This window comes from Delphinapterus leucas, chromosome 13 (genome assembly GCF_059928025.1).
Source record: "Delphinapterus leucas isolate spDelLeu-1000000601 "Yukka" chromosome 13, BTC_Dleu_Yukka2, whole genome shotgun sequence".
In the NCBI taxonomy this organism is placed as follows: domain Eukaryota; kingdom Metazoa; phylum Chordata; class Mammalia; order Artiodactyla; family Monodontidae; genus Delphinapterus; species Delphinapterus leucas.
This window is the reverse complement of record NC_143141.1, coordinates 19,570,347-19,591,039: the sequence shown is the minus strand read 5'-3', so window position 1 is coordinate 19,591,039 and position 20,693 is coordinate 19,570,347.

Here is a 20,693-nt window from a genome sequence, read left to right as displayed (position 1 = left end):
ACCAAGGGCCATATAATCCAGGTGGCGTTGCCGAGACTCAAAATATTTGGAGAGCTGTCTCTGTGGGGAGTCACATTCAAAGTCTGAGACAGTTTTTCAATGTGCTAAACTGAATTAAAACTCCATCTTTTTTTTTTTTTTTCATGCATATACTTCTCATTAAAGCTCCATCTTTGAGCATGGATTTGCTATTTGGCCAAAGTTGTCATTCCAGCAATGTCCATTGTATAAACTGGCCAATGACGGTAAAACAAAAAATAATTTGAATATAAAATGCATGTGTTCATGAATGACCTATGTTCTTTGATAAACCTGCCACAATGATTCCAAAGTCCATGTGAGGAATTAAATGTTTCCAGCTTTAGGCTTCAGGTGTGATATGTCTCCAGGAGAATTCCAAGCTAATCTGGAAGGCTTCTATTTAAGGAAGACTAGCTGAGTATCTTTTACTTTAACACATATCGATGTGGTATTTTGGTGGAGGACAATACTTTACTTTGATGCATAAATCAGGAAACTGCAAGAATTTTGCATTGCTAGAAACTTTCCAACCTGAAGTCAGAACCTTCATATCATTAAATTGATCCACTGATACTTGTTTTGATTAAAACACCAGTTAACTCATAACAGCATCTATACTCAGTGATATAACTCAAACAAGCATAATGAATGCCTATCTTTTAATTTTTTATGAAAAGGCTTCATAGTACATAATTAAGATTTTTTTACATGTTCTACTGATGAACCATCTGCAGGTGTGACATTTAGCATCTGTACTTAAAAGTAGTCACCTGTTACAGTCTGGTAATCCTGACTGTGAATCATTTCAGATAAATGGAATTTGGTACCATTTGGATTAAGGGCTCCTCATGAATCCATCATCTTCTTGACATTTATTATTTTATTTCAGCCTATCTTTCAGTTTTTTCTTTAAAGCTGAATCCATTGAAAATTCTAACCACATTTGTTTTAAGCAAGGAAACTCTTGGTAAATGTAAACCAAGAGAAAGAGCTTTTGGAGGCCCCAAATTTGCTCTTTCCTTCCCATTCCTTATTTGACAAAGTCAGATCATACCTACCTCCAGGTACTCATAGCTCTTCAACTCTTTTTTCTATCATTAATTTCAAGACCACCACTCGGATTCTTCCTTCATATTTTGGTACAAATAACTGACACTCAAGGTGATTTGCATCAGATTGGTAAAAATATCAAAGTTTTATACTAAAGCAAAAAATCACTAATGTTAGAGGATTTTGAGAATGAACTGAGATTATACTTGTGGGAGTAGCTGAGTTCTCTTGGGGCTATAAATATCATTCCAGAAATTATAAACTGCAGGACATAGGCAGCCAGTTATTCTCCCTCTACCTACACGTAAACTCACTTCTCAATTAACAGGGCCAGAGATGAGTCTTGCAGAGTCTAACCACTCCACAAATACTGTGGTGTGGGAGTAAAGTAATAACAATAAAAACAATGAAATTATTCTATTTTATAATAATAATTAACTTTTATATTAATATCATTTATTATATATTACATATTAATTATATATTTTAATTAATTTATATAATTATAAATTTAAATAATATTTAATCATGTAAATTTATGTTTAATTCATATTTATATAATTATATTTGTATATAATTATTAATAATTATATTAATAAAATATTGCAAACTAAATGTTGTCACTTGCCATCTGCCTTTACAAGGATTAAATCACAAGCTGCTGTGACCTCTGATCTTCAACACTCCTTGAAAGGAGTTCAGGGTGGAGATCAGGAATGTGGCACTCTGTGCTCTGGGAAAAACTGGCTGAACAGGCCTTCAGATAGTTAGATATTTTCAAGAGAAAATTTTATAAGCCCAATTCTTGCCTCTCCTAATATCTAGAACAGCACTAAAATCTTTCATGGTGATGTCTCCTCCTCATGACTAGCAGTAACCTTCATGAGACTAGCTCCAACCTTCTGCAAAAGTGTGTTTGATTTCATTTACATCCCCTTCACCAAAATCACATATATACTGACCTTCCCCCCTGCCTCTTCAGAGCAGTTTCTCAGAGCTATCTGAAATGCTGTCTGCTGGACTAAAGTCCTCATTTTGCCCCAGAGAGAACTGAACTCACAACTCTCAGGTTGTACCTCTTTTTTTCAGTCGACAATATAATTATTATATTATATAATTATTATTATCTAATAGTGTTTGTTTATTTGCTGTCTACAAAGAAACTAGCTCAGCACATGATACATGGTAGCCTCTCAAACATTTTAAGTACAGGTTAAAATGTAAAACAAATTCAATTAACATGTAAGTTGCATATTACACATGAGAAATAAAACAGCACAGAAGCTTATGTGCTAGACTCCTCCATCATGGTATTTGCTGGTCAGTATGGCAAGAGTAAATCTCCCTGTTGTCTGAACTTCAATAGAGCACTTTGACCACATTTTCAATTATGGAACATATTATCACTTTCCTTGTTATTTAAATGTTTTCTGTGCTGGTGTCTTACAACTAGAGAGGGAGTTTTCAGAATTCAGGGGCCTTGTGAGGCATGCATGTTTACACAAGTATTGAAACATCTTACTTGAGAGTTAAGTTTCTAAAGTTGTCATATTAGGAGACAATAACATAGAGATATAATTAACCCTGAAAGAATTGCTTTGATTGAATACCAGCTAAGGAAGCTGGCTTAGGTTTAGGGGCTATGACTTATGTGAAAATTGTAAAATGATATTCAGCAGGGTGAGTCGCTAACACCATAAAAGACCCATGGGTGCAGAGGACAACTTAGGAAGAGCAGATTCATGTCTTCATCTCCATTATACTCTAAGCCAAATGATATGAATTGAATGTTGAATACAAAAATGTGTGAATTTACCTCTGTTTAATCTTTGTCTCTCTCTTTCTGATTGTTATGTAAAATTTAAATGACAATGTGATGCAAATCCATCTATATTTATACATGTGTACATGTGTACCTTTATCCTATTGATTCAATTATTTGTAGTAGTTTTAAGTAATTTTTCCATCATTTCAGACTATGTAGCATAGTGCATGGCACCTGATAGATGCCCAAACTATATTTATTAAGTCATTAAATAATTTTTCAAATTATTTACCTCACTAAAAATAAAACTTATTGAAAAATTGTACTTGTCTACATAGTCATAGAAGTCATTCAGTGACCTAATCCATTAGGGAATATTAGTGTCTGAATGGCTCTGACAAAGTATGTATAGCAAAGCCTAAATGGTTATATATACATATAAATGGTTATATGATTATGTGATTTTATATACATTATTTAATTCAGTTTTGATTATGCATACACATACATACATATGCTTTTTGTAATGGGGCTCTCAAGATCATCCACTCATCCAGTGATTTTCTGCAGGGACTCACAGGACTCTCCCTGTAGTTGAACTCATAGATAAGATTTATTACATGAGTGAGGGAAACACAATAGGTCAATGAAGGAAAAAAGCACAAGTGGAATCTGTAGAAATCTATGAACAGGGCTCTGATTTTGTCTCCCTTCAGTGATGGAATATATTATGTATGCTCTTTCTCCAGCAGAGAAAACACAAGATGTGTGTAATGTTTCTTCACAGGAAACCTCATTAGAGACTCAGTACCCAAGGTTTTTATCAAGGACTGGTCATGTAGGCTTCTCTCCCCAACATGTACCAAAATTTCAGAATCATAGAAGTAAAAAAGATATTAGCATAAACCATTTTGTTTGTGCAAACAATCTAGGTACATTGAGCTACTCCTACTCTTATCAACTAGGGTGTGGTTTAAGTGCCAAGTTCCCAGATGCCAACAAGGACCAGTGTTGGCCCTTTTAGTGATAACAGCCACATGTCTACTATGTTGACTCTTCTGAACCATCCACCCCCTTGTCCCTTGGCCAACATGTCTTTACAGTAAAATTATTATCAATAGAATCTCATGCACCAAGGTGAGACCACCATGCAGTAGTAACCTCAGTTATGCCCTTTGGAGTCCAGGATTTAGCCAGTTAAAACAAATTCCATTAACTATAGGGAACTATCTTGAAAGCTAGATGGCTTTCTCCTTAAGTTTCTGTATTAAGCTTTTTACCTGGCTTGAGGCATCAACTCAGGCACAGCCCAACTCTGACCAGTAAGCTGACCTGAAGCATTCCACAAGAAGTGGAATTCCAGAGGGCACACATGACACCCCTAGAAAAAGTTGTTTACACCAACCAGGACATACATTAGTCAGGCAGTAGAGAATAACTGGGCTCTCTATCGAGGTTCCCACCCATCATGGAGCTTCCTGCTCTCATGTTCCCAGTTCAGCATGTTTAATTGTTGGTTCAAAGGCAGTTGGTTCAAAACTGTTCTGTTTGTTGGTTCAAAGGCAGTTGGTTCAAAACTGTTCTGTTTGTCTATGACATCAGTTGAACTCCATCATAAGTGTGGATGAGATCTGGAGCAGTTCTACCTGGTGTTCTGGGTGGAAAGTACAGGAGTGGAGGTCACAGCCTCTGCTTTGTGATTAGAGATGTCAAGCATGAAAAGTTAAATTCTGCAGTCAGGTTAAATTCAAAGCACTCAAAACAACTTGGAAAAGTTTATAAAAACAGCACAGAGAGTTTTCTTTTATGAGGAGGGGGGAGTCTTTCAGCAGTTTTATCTTAGTCCTGAATAGATCTAATTATTGACATAAAATAATTTTCTTCTTGGTTAAAGACATTGTATTAGGGTTTTTTTTTGTTGTTGTTATTGCTGCTGTAAAAAATTACCATTAACTGAGTAGCTTGGACAATACAAATTTATTAACTTAAAGTTCTGGATCTGTGAGTTCTGACATAGTTCTCACTGGGATAAAATCAAGGTGTTTGCAGGCCTATATTCCTTTCTAGAGGCTCATGGGGAGATTCCATCTCCTTGCTTTTTTCAGCTTCTGGAGCCTGTCCACATTCCTTGGCTCATGGGACCTTCCTGTATTTTCAAAGCTAGAAACCTTGCATTTCTCTGACACCTCTCCTGCTATAACACCTCTCTCTGATTGATTATGGCAGGGAAAGGTCCTCTGGTTTGAAGTACTTGTGTGATTAGACTGAGCCCATTTGCATAATCTAAGATCACATTTGTAAATTCCCTGTTGCAATGTAAGGTAACATATTCATTCACAGGCCCTGGAACAAGGATGTGAGCATCTTTGGAGGGCCATTATTCTGCCTACGAGGCCCTGCTTAAATAATATATTGATTTCAAAGCACTGTCCCAGATTCTCCAGTTCTTGCAGAGTCTCATCCTCAAATTTTACTCAAAGTTCCTAGAAGCCAATGCATACATGATCCTGAACAGTTCTACTAGTGCTCTGCTAGTCATGCCTGCTAGTCATGCCTGTTCTGCCAAACAGGAAGAACAATCTTCTCCATCTGCACATGAACAAATTTCTATTAAGCTCATCACAGCAAGTTTTCTGAAATGTTCAGATATGCCTGAATCCCAGTAGGGGAACAACTATGCTCATGTTGAATCCTCATGACAGACGGTAATGATCACTGACTATTTTTTGTTTTTAATGTATTTTTGGCTGTGTTGAGTTTTTGTTGCTGCACCCAGTCTTTCTCTACTTGGGGGGAGCAGGGGCTACTCTTCCTTGTGGTGCTTGGGCTTCTCATTGCGGTAGCTTCTCTTGTGGAGCAAGGGCTCTAGGTGCGTGGGCTTCAGTAGTTGTGGCACACAGGCTTAGTTGTTCCATGGCATGTGAGATCTTCCCGGACAAGGGATCGAACCCGTGTCCCCTGCATTGGCAGGCAGATTCTTAACCACTGTGCCACCAGGGAAGTCTCATTACTGACTATTAAGTTGGCTACTAGGAAAGTGTCTACAGTTACCTGTTGTAGAAGCACATAAAGTAAGAAAGTAATTCATCTTGAAGGCAGAGAAAACATAGTAGGACTTTGAGCACAAATGCTAAAGTGTTGAAGCTTTATGGATCCAACATTTCTTCAGCAAGAACTAACAAATATTACAAGTTTTTCATTAGAGCCAACTGTATATGCCAGTGGAGGTAGTGACCTGCTCTGTACTGTCTTTGAAAGGGTACTTGAAAAGCCTATCAGACTTACACCAAACTATTTCTTTTCCTTTGTGTTTCACACCTGAGCCAGCCTGGAGCCTACTGGAGAACTGCTTGGTGGGAGGACCTCTATCTTTGGATGGCAGGATCAGAGCAGAAGCCAGTACCTGTCTCCACCCCCTATCTTATCTGGAGAATGCTGGACTTCTGTCCTCAGAGGGTAGATGGGGAATGAAGGCAAGGGAACCCTATGATCAGGAATATATATTTTTAAAAAGCCCCCAGTTCCTTGTGATATGCACCCCTGGTTAAGAACAAGTGGATTAGATACTGTTTCATTCAGAAATCAATGTCATGAGGAATTAGAATTCATCATTTGATGAGGGTAAAATATATCACCCTTGGTGTATAACATGGGCTCTGTCAACAGAGGCAAGCTCTGGGTGAGCACTAAAGAAGTAGAATCTGTATAGGTCAGGAACTCTTTAACCACAGAGGACATGATACTAAAAACAATCTTGTCCTGTGGTCCCATGGACCAGGCACTAGACTGGAAGCAGGAACCTTGCTGTCCAACTTCTAATGTCCTTGGCCAAGTTACATTACCTACCCAGGCTTCATTAGTAAAACAAGATATTGGAGCCACGTGATCACCATGGTGGTCAATTTTATGTGTCAACATGACTGGACCACAGGGAGTCCAGATATTTGATTGAACAATATGTCTGTGTATGTCTGTGAGAGTGTTTCTGGATGAGATTAATATTTAAATCGACAGGCTGAGTGAAATAAATTGCCCTCCCCAATGTAAGTGAGCTTCATCTAATCCATTAAATGTCTGAATAAATAAGATGCTGAGTAAGAAAAAATTCTCTCTGCCTGATTTTGTATTTGGACTAAGACATTGGTCTTCTACTGCCTTTGGATTTGGACTTGAACTAGAACTCACACCATTGGCTCTTCTTGTTTAGAGGGCTTTGGGCTCAGATTGGAACTACCCCCTCCACTGGCTCTCCTAGGTCTCCAGCTCGCAAATTGCAGATCTTGGGCTTTTCAGCTTCTATAATTGTGTGAGCCAGTTATTTATGGTAAGTCTCTCCCTCTCTCTCTCACTCTTTTTCTCTCTCCACTCCCACCCCCCTTTCTTTTATCCTATTTATTCCATTTCTCTGTGGAACCCAGAATAATCTGATCATTAATTCCTTTCCATCCCAAATATTCTGTTCTGCATATGAAGATTGGTCTGCTGGAGTCTGAATTTGGTGCCCCTCTATGGGTACTAAAATATACTCTGTATTGTGGCATACTAGCATACTTACCACACCATATTATAACTGCTTGTTAAAAGCCTGTCTCCCTCGCTAAACTTTAGTTATTTGAAAGTTAGGAACCATGTTAATCATATTCATTGTTATATCTTTATCATCTAGCACAAGCCAGAAAAACAGTAAACACTTATTGAGAACTTATTGAAAGAATGAATGTAACTGAAAGCTTAAAAAAGAACAACACATTTCTACTTCTAACTAAACAGGATGTCAAACATTCTTTACTGAAAAAACTTACTTAAAGTTTTACTTCAAGGGGACTTCTTGTCACCTCATTTGTACCTGACATTTTACCTTTCTAAGAAGAAGCCAGGGAACACAGTGGTGGGTTTTCAGGTTTCTGGGGGCCAAATTCATGTCAAAGCATTTTATAGGTGAGGAAACTGGGCAGAAGTGGATTTCAACAAAAAGCCATTTTTGCAAAAGGTATTATTTCTACATGGCAGGATATTTTCCTTCTTTCTTTCCATTACTATCACTGGTCCATGGGGTCATTCTAGTTCCAACTCATGCATACAGATACACAGTAAACAGGAGTTTTATAAATATATCTTCCAGGGCACTCACTTACAAAATCTTTGATTTATTTGTGAGAAATTAGAGCAAATAAGACAAGCAAATTTTGCTGGGTTGCAAACTAAAGCAGAGTGTGTCATGATATGTAGTGTCATGATAGTGACAGAAGAAGAAATAGAGAATGTCTCCAAAGAAGAAGATGTATCGAATGTTTTTTTTAAAATGATTTTCTACTAAGATATCATTACTAACATCCTTGACATGAAGCTATTGGAGATTCAAGTACTAAGGGAAGGGTGTGGTATAAGATGAGCAAACATGCACTGCTAAAACTAGGTAAGTCCCAGGCAAATCAGAACTAGTTGGTCACCCTAGGATGAGTCATTTCATGAACCTCTTGCCCAAAATTATATATGGAGGTTGTGCTACCATATGATCCTGCAATTCCACTACTGGGCATATATCTGGAGAAAATGATAATTCTAAAAGATACATGCACCCTAATGCTCACTGCAGCACTATTTACAATAGCTAAGACATGGAAGCAACCTAAATGTCCATCAACAGATGAATGGTTAAAGAAGATGGGGTATATATACACAATGGCATATTATTATTAAGCCATAAAAAAGAATGAAATAATGCCATTTGCAGCAACATGGGTGGACCTAGAGGTTATCATACTAAGTGAAGTAAATCAGGCAGAGAAAGACAAATGTCATATGATATCACTTATATGTGAAATCTAAAAAAAAATATATTGAAATGAACTTATTTACAAAACAGAAACAAATTCACAGATTTTGAAAACAAACTTATGATTACCAAAGGGGAAATGCTGTGGGGGAGGGCTAAATTAGGAGTTTGAGATTAACATATACACACTATTATATATAAAATAAATAACCAACAAGGACCTACTGTATAGCACAGGGAACTATACTCAATATTTTATAATAACTTACAAGGGAAAAGAATCTGAAAAAGAATATATATAGATTCAGTTTTATATATATATATATATATATATATATATAACTGAATCATTTGCTGTACACCTGAAACTAACACAACATTGTAAATCAACTATATGACAATAAAAAAAATAAAATAAAAAATTATATATGGGGACCGTATTGAGGAAGAGGTCAGAACTGGCAAAGTCACTACAAACATAACTATCAAACAAGGGGTGAGGCACATAATAGGAGTTGAGATTATTGACAAAAGCAAAACCTATCTGAGCATCAGGAAACCTAGAGGAAAGAGCAGTGAGAATGGTCAGGAATGCTGGGTGAGTTTTGTTTCTTAATTACACAAATAATATATGAGTAGATTCTCATTATACATAAGAGAACAAAGCATGAAGTTAAATGACCATTTCAGTCTTTCTCATTCATCTGCAGCTAATTAATATTTACAGTTTTCTGCATATCCTTCCTGACATTTCTCTATGCATTACATATATGTTATTTATGGAAAAATAGCTTTTTCATGTATCCTCTTCACACTACACATTTTATCTTATGACTTGATATTTTCACTTAAGAACTCATTAAAAAAATCTCAGATATTAATCTGAGATGACTCTATTGTGGGAATTATTAGAAACAAAATATGAAAGTGGGTATTATAAATACGTTTCTTGAGATGAAGTACTCTTGTAATGAATAAAATTACAGGAAATTTTAGAAGAGAAATAGAAAATATTAAAAAAGAAAATTGAAATTACTATAAATGAAAAATACAACATTTGAAATAAAATATTTGTTAGGTGATCTTAGGAACAGAAAGCAGATTAGTAAGGGAAGGGGTAGTGAATTTGAAAATGGAAAAACAAAAAGTCATCAAATCTGAAGAAGAGAGACAAAAGAGATTTCACAAAAATAAAAGGAAGAATATGTTTTATAATAAATATATCTGACAAAGAGTTGATATTCTGGGTATATACAAAGCACGGCTTAATAAAAAGAAGATAGACCTTCAAGATGGCAGAGGAGTAAGATGTGGAGATAAACTTGCCCCCCAAAATACATCAGAAATACAACTACATGTGGAACAACTCCTACAGAACACCTACTGAACACTGGCAGAAGACCTCAGACTTCCCAAAAGGTAAGAAACTCCCCAAGGACCTGAGTAGGGCAAAAGAAAAAATAAAAAACAGAGACAAAAGAATAGGGATGGGATGTGCACCTCTGGGAGGGAGCTGTGAAGGAGGAAAAGTTTCCATACACTAGGAAGCCCCTTCAGTGGTGGAGACAGGGGATGGTGGGGTGGGGAAGCTTTGGAGCCATGGAGGAGAGTACAGCAAGAGGGATGCAGAGGGCAAAGTGGAGAGACTCCCCCAGAGAGGATCCATGTCAATCAGTGCTCACCAGGCTTAGATGCTTGTCTGCTCACCCACCAGCCTTGATGGGTGGGGTTTGGGAGTTCAGGCTCTGGCTTCTTCAGATGTCAGAGGCCAGGGAGAGGACTGGGGTTGGCTGCACAAACACAGTCTGAAGGGTCCAAAACCAAAGCTGAACCACAGGAGCTGTGTGAAAAAAGAAGAAAAAGGGAAATTTCTCCCAGCAGCCTCAAGAGCAGCGGATTAAATCTCCACAATCAACTTGATGTACTCTGCATTCCTGTATACCTGAATAGATAATGAATCATCACAAAATTGAGGTGGTGGATTTGGGAGCAACTGTAGACTTGAGGTTTTTCTCTGCATCTAATTTGTGTCTCTTTTTAAGTTTATCTTAGTTTAGTATCTACAGTTTATTATCATTGGTAGATTTGTTTATTGAATTGGTTGTTCTCTTCCTTTTTTTGTGTATATATATATATATATATATATTCTTTCCTTTTTCTCTTTTTGTGAGTGTGTATGTGTATTCTTCTTTGTATGATTTTGTCTGTATAGTTTTGCTTTTACTATTTGTCCTAAAGTTCTGTCATTCCATTTTTTTAAGTATAGTTTTTAGTGCTTTTTATCATTGGTAAATTTGTTTATTGGTTTTGTTGCTCTCTTCTTTCATTCTTTATCTTTTATGACTTTTTAAGTTTTTTACTTTTAATAATATTTTTTTAATTAAATAATTTTATTTTATTTTATCTTTTTTTTTTTCTTTCTTTCTTTTTTTTCTCCCTTTTGTTCTGAGCCATGTGTCTGACAGGGTGTTGGTGCTCTGGCCAGGTGTAAGGCCTGTTCCTCTGATGTGGGAGAGCTGAATTCAGGACATTGGTCCATCAGAGACCTCCTAGCTCCATGGATTATCAAACAGCAAAAGCTCTCCAAGAGATCTCCATCTCAACGCTAAGACCCAGCTCCACTCAACAACCAGAACGCTACAGTTGTGGACACCCTATGCCAAACAACTAGCAAGACAGGAACACAACCCCACCCATTAACAAAGAGGCTACCTAAAATCATAATAAGGTCACAGACACCCCAAAACCCACCATCAACACGGTCCTGCCCACCAGAAAGACAAGACCCAGTCTCTCTCATCCACCGGAACACAGGAAATAGTAACCTCCAACAGGAAGCCTACACAACACATGGAACCAATGTTAGGCACTGGGGGCAGACAACAGAAACAACAGGAACTATGAACCTACAGCCTGCAAAAAGGAGACCCCAAACACATTTAGTTAAGCAAAATGAGAAGACAGAGAAACACACAGAAGAGGAAGGAGAAAGGTAAAAACCCACCAGACCAAACAAATGAAGAGGAAATAGCCAGTATACTTGAAAAACGATTCAGAGTAATGAGAGTAAACGTGATCCAAAATCTTGGAAAATGAAGGGAGAAAATAAAAGGAACATTTAACAAAGACCTAGAAAAACTAAAGAGCAAACAAACAATGATGAACAGCACAATAAATGAAATTAAAAATTAGAAGGAATCAATAGCAGAATAACTGAGTCAGAAGGACAGATAAGGTACATGGAAGACAAAAGATTGGAAATAACTATCACAGAGCAGAATAAAGAAAAAAGAATGAGAAGAATTGAGGACAGTGTCAGAAACCTCTGGGACAACATTAAACACACCAACATTCGAATTATAGGGGTCCCAGAAGAAGAGAAAAAGAAAGGGACTGAGAAAATATTTGAAGAGATTATACTTGAAAACTTCCTTAATATGGGAAAGGAAATAGTCAATCAAGTCCAGGAAGCACAGAGAATCCAATACAGGATATATCCAAGGAAAACACGTCAAGACACATATTAATCAAACTATCAAAAATTAAATGCAAAGAAAAAATAGTAAAAGCAGCAAGGGAAAAACAACAAATAACATACAAGGAAATCCCCATAAGGTTAAAAGCTGTTGTATAAGCAGAAACTCTGCAAGCCAGAAGGGAGTGGCAGAACATATTTAAAGTGATGAAAGGGAAAATACTACAACCAAAATTACTCTACCCAGCAAGGATCTCATTCAAATTTGTCAGAGAAATAAAAACCTTCAGAGACAAGCAAAAGCTAGGAGAATTCAGCACCACCAAACCAGCTTTACAACAAATGCTAAAGGAACTTCTCTAGGCAGGAAACACAAGAGAAGGAAAAGACCCACAATAAAAAAACAAATCAATTAAGACAATGGAAATAGGAACTTACATACCATAACTATCTGAAATGTAAATGGATGAAATGCTCCAACCAAAAGACATAGACTGCCTGAATGGATACAAAGAAAAGACCATATATATGCTGTCTACAAGAGACTAACTTCATACCTAGGAACACATAAATACTGAAAGTCAGGGGATGGAAAAAATATTCCAAGAAAATCGAAATCAAAAGAAAGCTGGAGTAGCAATTCTCATATCAGACAAATAGACTTTAAAATAATGACTATTACAAGAGACAAAGAAGGACACTACATAATGATCAAGGGATCAATACAAGAAGAAGATATAACAATTGTAAATATTTATGAACCCAACATAGGAGCACCTCAATACCTAAGGCAAATGCTAACAGACATTAAAGGGGACATTGACAGTAATACAATCATAGTAGGGGACTTAAACACCCCACTTTCACCAATGGACGGAGCATCCAAAATGAAAATAAATACAGAAACACAAGCTTTAAATGATACATTAAACAAGATGGAATTAATTGATAATTATAGGACACTCCTCCAAAAACAACAGAATACACTTTCTTCTCAAGTGCCCATGGAACATTTTCCAGGATAGATCATACCTTGGGTCACAAATCAAACCTTGGTAAATTTAAGAAAATTGAAATAGTATCAAGTATATTTTACGACCACAATGCTATGAGCCTAGATATCAATTACGGGAAAAAAAAAAAACTGTAAAAATGCAAACACATGGAGGTTAAACAATACACTATTAAATAACCAGGAGATCACTGAAGAAATCAAAAAATTCCCAGAAACAAATGAAAATGAAAACACGGTGAACCAAAACGTATGAGATGAAGCAAAAGCAGTGTTAAGAGGGAAGTTTTTAGCAGTACAATCCTACATCAAGAAACAAGAAGCATCTCAAATAAAGAACCTAACCTTACACCTAAAGCAATTAGAAAAAGAAGAAGAAAAAAAACGCCAAAGTTAGCAGAATGAAAGAAATAATAAAGATGAGATCAGAAATAAATGAAAAAGAAATTAAGGAAACAATAACAAAGATCAATAAAACTAATAGCTGGCTCTTTAAGAAGATAAACAAAATTGTCAAACCATTAGCTAGACTCATCAAGAAAAAAAGGGAGAAGACTCAAATCTATAGAATTAGGAATGAAAAAGGAGAAGTAACAACTGACACTGCAGAAATACAAAGGATCATGAGAGATTACTACAAGCAACTACATGTCAATAAAATGGACAACCTGGAGGAAATGGACCAATTCTTAGAAAAGCACAACCTTCTGAGACTGAACCAGGAAGAAATAGAAAATATAAACAGACCAATCACAAGCATGGAAGTAGAGACTGTGATTAAAAATCTTCCAACAAACAAAAGCCCAGGACCACATGGCTTCACAGGTGAATTCTATCAAACATTTAGAGAAGAGCTAACACCTATCCTTCTCAAAAGCTTCCAAAATATAGCAGAGGGAGGAACACTCCCAAACTCATTCTATGAGGCCACTGTCACCCTGATACCAAAACCAGACTAAGATGTCACAAAGAAAGAAAAATACAGGCCAATATCACTGATGAACATCGATGCAAAAATCCTCAACAAAATACTAGCAAACAGAATCCAACAGCACAGTAAAAGGATCATACACCATGAGCAAGTGGAGTTTATCCCAGGAATGAAGGGATTCTTCAATATACTCAAATCAATCAATGTGATAAACCATATTAACAAAGTAAAGGAGAAAAACCATATGATCATCTCAACAGATGCAGAAAACCTTTCGACAAAATTCAACACTCACTTATGATAGAAACCCTCCTTAAGTAGGCATAGAGGGAACTTACCTAAACATAATAAAGGCCATATATGACAAACTCACAGCCAACATCATTCTCAGTTGTGACAAACTGAAACCATTTCCTCTAAAATCAGGAACAAGACAAGTTTGTCCACTCTCTCCACTATTATTCAACATAGTTTTGGAAGTTTTAGCCACAGCAATCATAGAAGAAAATAAATAAAAGGAATCCAAATCAGAAAAGAAGAAGTAAAGCTGTCACTGTTTGCAGATGACATGATACTCTACATAGAGAATCTTAAAGATGCTACCAGAAAACTACTAGAGCTAATCAATGAATTTGGTAAAGTAGGAGGATACAAAATTAATGCACAGAAATCTCTTGCATTCCTATGCACAAATGATGAAAAATATGAAAGAGAAATTAAGGAAACACTCCCATTTACCATCACAACAAAAAGAATAAAATACCTAGGAATAAACCTACCTAAGGAGACAAAAGACCTGTATGCAGAAAATTATAAGACCCTGCTGAAAGAAATTAAAGATGATACAAACAGATGGAGAGATATACCATGTTCTTGGATTAGAAGAATCAACATTTGGTAAATGACTCTACTGCCCAAAGCAATCTACAGATTCACTGCAATCCCTATCAAACTACCACTGGCATTTTTCATAGAACTAGGTCAAAAAATTTCACAATTTGTATGGAAACACAAAAGACCCCAAATACCCAAAGCAATCTTGAGAAAGAAAAACAGAGCTGGAGGAATCATGCTACAAGGCTACAGTAATCAAGACAGTATGGTACTGGCACAAAAACAGAAATATACATCAATGGAACAGGATAGAAAGTCCAGAGATAAACCCACACACATATGGTCACCTTATTTTTGATAAAAGAGGCAAGAATATACAATAGAGAAAAGACAGCCTCTTCAATAAGTGGTGCTGGGAAAATTGGACAGCTACCAGTAAAAGAATGAAATTAGAACACTCGCTAACACCATACAGAAAAATAGACTCAAAATGGATTAAAGACCTAAATGTAAGGCAAGATACTATAAAACTCTTAGAGGAAAACATAGGCAGAACACTCTATAACATAAATTACAGCGAGATCCTTTTTGACCCACCTCCTAGAGAAATGGAAATAAAAACACAAATAAACAAATGGGACCTAATGAAACTTAAAACCTCTTGCACAGCAAAGGAAAACATAAACAAGATGAAAAGACAGCCCTCAGAATGGGAGAAAATTTTTGTAAATGAAGCAACTGACAAAGGATTAATCTCCAAAATGTACAGGCATCTCATGCACCTCAATATCAATAAAACACACAACCCAATCCAAAAATGGGCAGAAGACCTAAATAGACATTTGTCCAAAGAAGATATACAGATTGCCAGAAAACACATGAATGCTCAACACCACTAGAGAAATGTAAATCAAAACTACAGTGAGGTATCAACTCACACCAGTTAGAAAAGCCATCATCAAAATATCTACAAATAATAAATGCTGGAGAGGGTGTGGAGAAAAGGGAACCCTCTTGCACTGTTGGTGTGAATGTAAATAGATACAGCCACTATGGAGAACAGTATGGAGGTTCCTTTAAAAACTAATAATAGAACTACCATACAGCCCAGCAATCCCACTACTGGGCATACACTTTGAGAAAACTATTATTCAAAAAGAGTCATGTACCACAATGATCATTTCAGCTCTATTTACAATACCCAAGACATGGAAGCAACCTAAGTGTCCATTGACAAATGAATGGATAAAGAAGATGTAGCACATATATACAATGGAATGTTACTCAGCCATATAAAGAAATGAAATTGAGTTACTTATAGTGAGGTGGATGGACCTAGAGTCTGTCATACAGAGTGAAGTAAGTCAGAAAGAGAAAAACAATGCTGTATGCTAACACATATATGAGGAATCGAAAAATATGGTTCTGAAGAACCTAGGGGCAGGACAGGAATAAAGATGTAGACGTAGAGAGTGGACTTGATGACACCGGGAGTGGGAAGCTGGGACAAAGTGAGAGAGTGGCATGGACATATATACACTACTATATGTAAAATAAATAGCTAGTGGGAAGCAGCCACATAGCACAGGGAAATCAGCTCAGTGCTTTGTGACCACCTAGAGGGGTGGGATATGGAGGATGGGTGGGAGATGCACATGGGAGGAGATAATGGTGATATATGTATATGTATAGCTGATTCAATTTGTTATAAAGCAGAAACTTACACATCATTGTAAAGCAATTATACTCCAATAAAGATGTTAGGAAAATAAATAAATTAATTAATTTTAAAAAGACAAACAATTTTAATGGGGAAAAGATTTGAATACACACTTCAAAATAGAAGATACACACATGCAAATAAGCATATGAATAGATATTTGACATTGGTCATCAAAGAGATACAATTTAAAACCATGACGAGATACTATTACCCACTTATTAGAACTGTTAAAATTAAAATAAAATGCTGAAAAATTTCAATTGTAGGACACCATTTCAAGTAAATGGAACTCTCACACACACAGAGAAGAAAATAAAATTGCACTAATAATTTTGTAAACATTTGGTAGATTCTTATAAATTTAAACGCATGCATACATATATAACACCACACATACTTGTATAGAGCAATTTAACACCTAGACATTTATTCAAGAGAAATGAAGGCATTTGTCCACACAGAGACTTTTACATAAATATTCATAGTGACCTTATTCATATTAGCGATAAACAAGAAAATCTGAATGTTCGCCAGTGGTGAATGAATAAACACAATGTGATTTACCCTTACAGAGGAATACTATGTAGAAACAAAAAGGAATGAATTGATGATAGATGCAGCAGTATGAATGTATCTCAAAATCCTTATACTGAGAGAAAAAAAAGATACAAAAGCATATTTGCCAGTGGTTGCCAGGGACCAAGGGTTGAGGGACTTGTGGCCTGCAAAGGGGTATGAAGAATCTCTTGGGAGTAATGGTGATGTTTTGTAATTTGATTGTGGTTGCAGTTTTAAGGTTGTATACAATTGTTAAAACACATCCAACAGTGCAGTTTAAATGAAAGAGCTTTGCCACTCCTTGATATGTTTGCTAAGAAAAATTAAAAACAAAGCAAAACTGGTCCATTTCCTCAAATATTTAATAAGGGAATATTATCAATTCTACACAAACTATCAGAAAATAAAAGAAATATAATCAATTATCAACAAAATTTATGAAGCCAGTATTACCTAATACTAAAACTTAGACAAAGACATTTCAAAAAAGATTACTAAGAACAATATCCTTCCTGAACATAGATGCAAGAATCCTGTAAAAATGTTAGTAAATTGAATCCAGCAATATATAAAAAAAGATAATAAAATTTAGTTTATCCCTGGAATCAAGGTTTATTTAACATTCAAAAATCAACAACATTATTCACTATATTAACATAAAAGTATAAAAGTGATATGATTATCTCATTAGATGGAAAAAGTATTTAAATAAATTCAGCCTCTATCCCGTTAATAAAAAAAAAACTTCTCCATAAATTAGACATTGAAGAGAACAGCTAAACTCACACTTAAGGGTTAGTAATTAAATGCTTTTTTTGTTAAGGTCAAATTCAAGGCAAATATGTTTCCAGTTTCCACTCCTATTCACCATTATTCATGGGAGGCATAACAATAGGTCAAAAAAAAAAAAGGAATAAAAACAGGCCAATTGGAAAGATGTTTTGGCTCACATTTGGCAAGATTATGTACATAGAAAATCCTAAGGAACCTATAAAAAGCTACTTGAATTAATAAGCAAATTAATGGCTTACAAAGTCATTATAAAATATAAACTGTATTTCTATATGGCAGCAACAAAAAACAAATGGAAATAAAATGTAAAAATTATCGTATTCATTATGATTCAAAATATGAAATACCTAGGGACACATTTAAAACCTGTGCTTTGAAACTTTAAAAAACCATTGATAGAAATTTTAAAATTTCATAAATGGAGAGCTATATCATGGTCACGGATCAGGATATATATTATTAAGGTGGCAATTCTTCCTAGATTTAGTATGATCCCAATAAAAAGTCCAGGAGGCTTTTTTTGTTGAAATTAACAAACTAATTATAAATTGTACATGAAAATGAGAAAGGCCTACAAATATTCAAAACACTTTAAAAAACAAACAACACTGCAGAACTGGCACTGCCTAATTTCAAAGTTTACTATAATGGTACAGTAGTTTAGACAGTGTGATATTAATATAAGGATATAAATCAGTGGAACAGAATGAAGGTCAGAAATCGACTCAGGTTTGTACAGTCAATGATTATTGACAAAAGTTGAGAGGTCAATTGAGAGCAAAAATGTAATGTTTTTTACAGATAGTCTTAAAACCATTGGATATTTCCCTGGAAAAAATATTATCTCACAACATAAAAAAATTAACTTGAAATCATATTTTGACTTAAATTTAAAAGCTAAAACTACGAATATCATAGAATAAAACAATAAAAAATTTGTGCCCTAAGATAGAACACACAGTAATGAATCATAAAAGAAAATGTCATGTGTTGGACTTCATCAAAATTAATAACTTTCTCTCTTTGAAAGAAACATTCATAAAATGTAAAAGCAAGTCACAGGATAGGAGAGAAAATATCAAATATGTGATTTTCATATATATAAGATATGAAAATATTATATGTGACATATACACATAACAAAGATGTAACGTTCAGAATATACAGAAAATATAAAGAACACTTATTAAGATATTTAACCTGATTTAAATATTTAAGAATAATAGGCAAAAGATTTTCACAGACACCTTGTAAAAGAAGATATACAAACATAGCCATTCTGTATCATGTATATCAAGTACATGAAAATGTGTGCAATATCATTATCAGAATTACAAATTAAATATGCCATAAGATACCACTGCACACACACTAGAATGACTAAAAATAAGACTAGAGCAAATAAAACTCAAACATTGCTGGGGGGTATTTAAAAATGTACAAACACTTTGGAAAAATAAGTGAACATTTTTTTTTATGGAGTCAAACATAAACTTACCATATGATCCAGAAATTCCACATCTGGCATATTCAAGAGAAAAGAAAATATGTTTACACATAATGACTTGTACCCAAATGTACATGGTGCTTTCATTCATAAAAGTTATTACCTGGAAACAGCTTAAATGTCCATTAGTAGATGAATGGAGAAGAAAATTTGTGTATATCTATGCAATGGATTAACTTTTAGTAATAAAAAGGAATAAAGTTAAGTATGGATGAATCTCAAAAACATGCTAAGGTAAGCACAAGAATAAACACTGTATGGTTCTGTTTCTATTTAATCCCAGAAAAGGTAAAACTTATTTATATGGTCAGGAAAACAAAACAGTAGTTGCCCAAGATGTGGGTGGATGGCTGGTGGCATTTGACCTCAGAGGTTAATGACAGAATTTTTCTGTGACACAAAAATGTTCTATGACTTTGATTATGGTGGTGTATAGTTGTGTATGTTTATCAAAACTCAAATGGATGCATTTTCTCAATAATCTTGATTAAATTATAAAATAAAGTGAGGAATTTGTAGCCAAGTGGTCAAACATACCTTATATATATATACATAGATTTTCTCATATGTGTACATATATATATATATATGTACACATATGAGAACATCTGCTTACTGTAACTTCCACTTAGATATTTAAAGTGGATGTTAATTAAAATGCTAAGGCATGTTCTAAAATAAATTAAATATATATATATATATATATATATATATATATATAAATGACAGCAAACCCAGATAACCAAATTTTATCCCAGTATCCAGAATTTACAAAAGTCATTTAATTAGGGCATCTTTCTTTTGGAAATATGTCACTCATAAACATCACTAAGAACTACAGATATGAGGAAAATCTCTCTCTTGGAATTTTAGGAAAATATTCATAAATAATATACCATAGATTCTTTTTGAAACACAGAACATAAGCAAATATTGGAACAAATACTTTATTATATGAATGAGAATAACTAATAGATTAATGGGAAATATGAACGCTTAGTTCAAAAGCATTCTGTTAGAATTAATAGTTCTTACACTTTTCTTGTTACATGGTAGTTACTCACTAAACACTGGTGGATGGATATAAAGAAGAAAGAACCCCAAATAATTTCTCTTTCTTTTTACCTATCACAGCTAATCCATATCTTTCATTTGCATATACAGTGTTCAGATACAATGCAGATATTTTTGAACAAGTACAACTTAAAAATCCCTGTCTTTAATCAATGCATCGTCAAGTCAATCTATA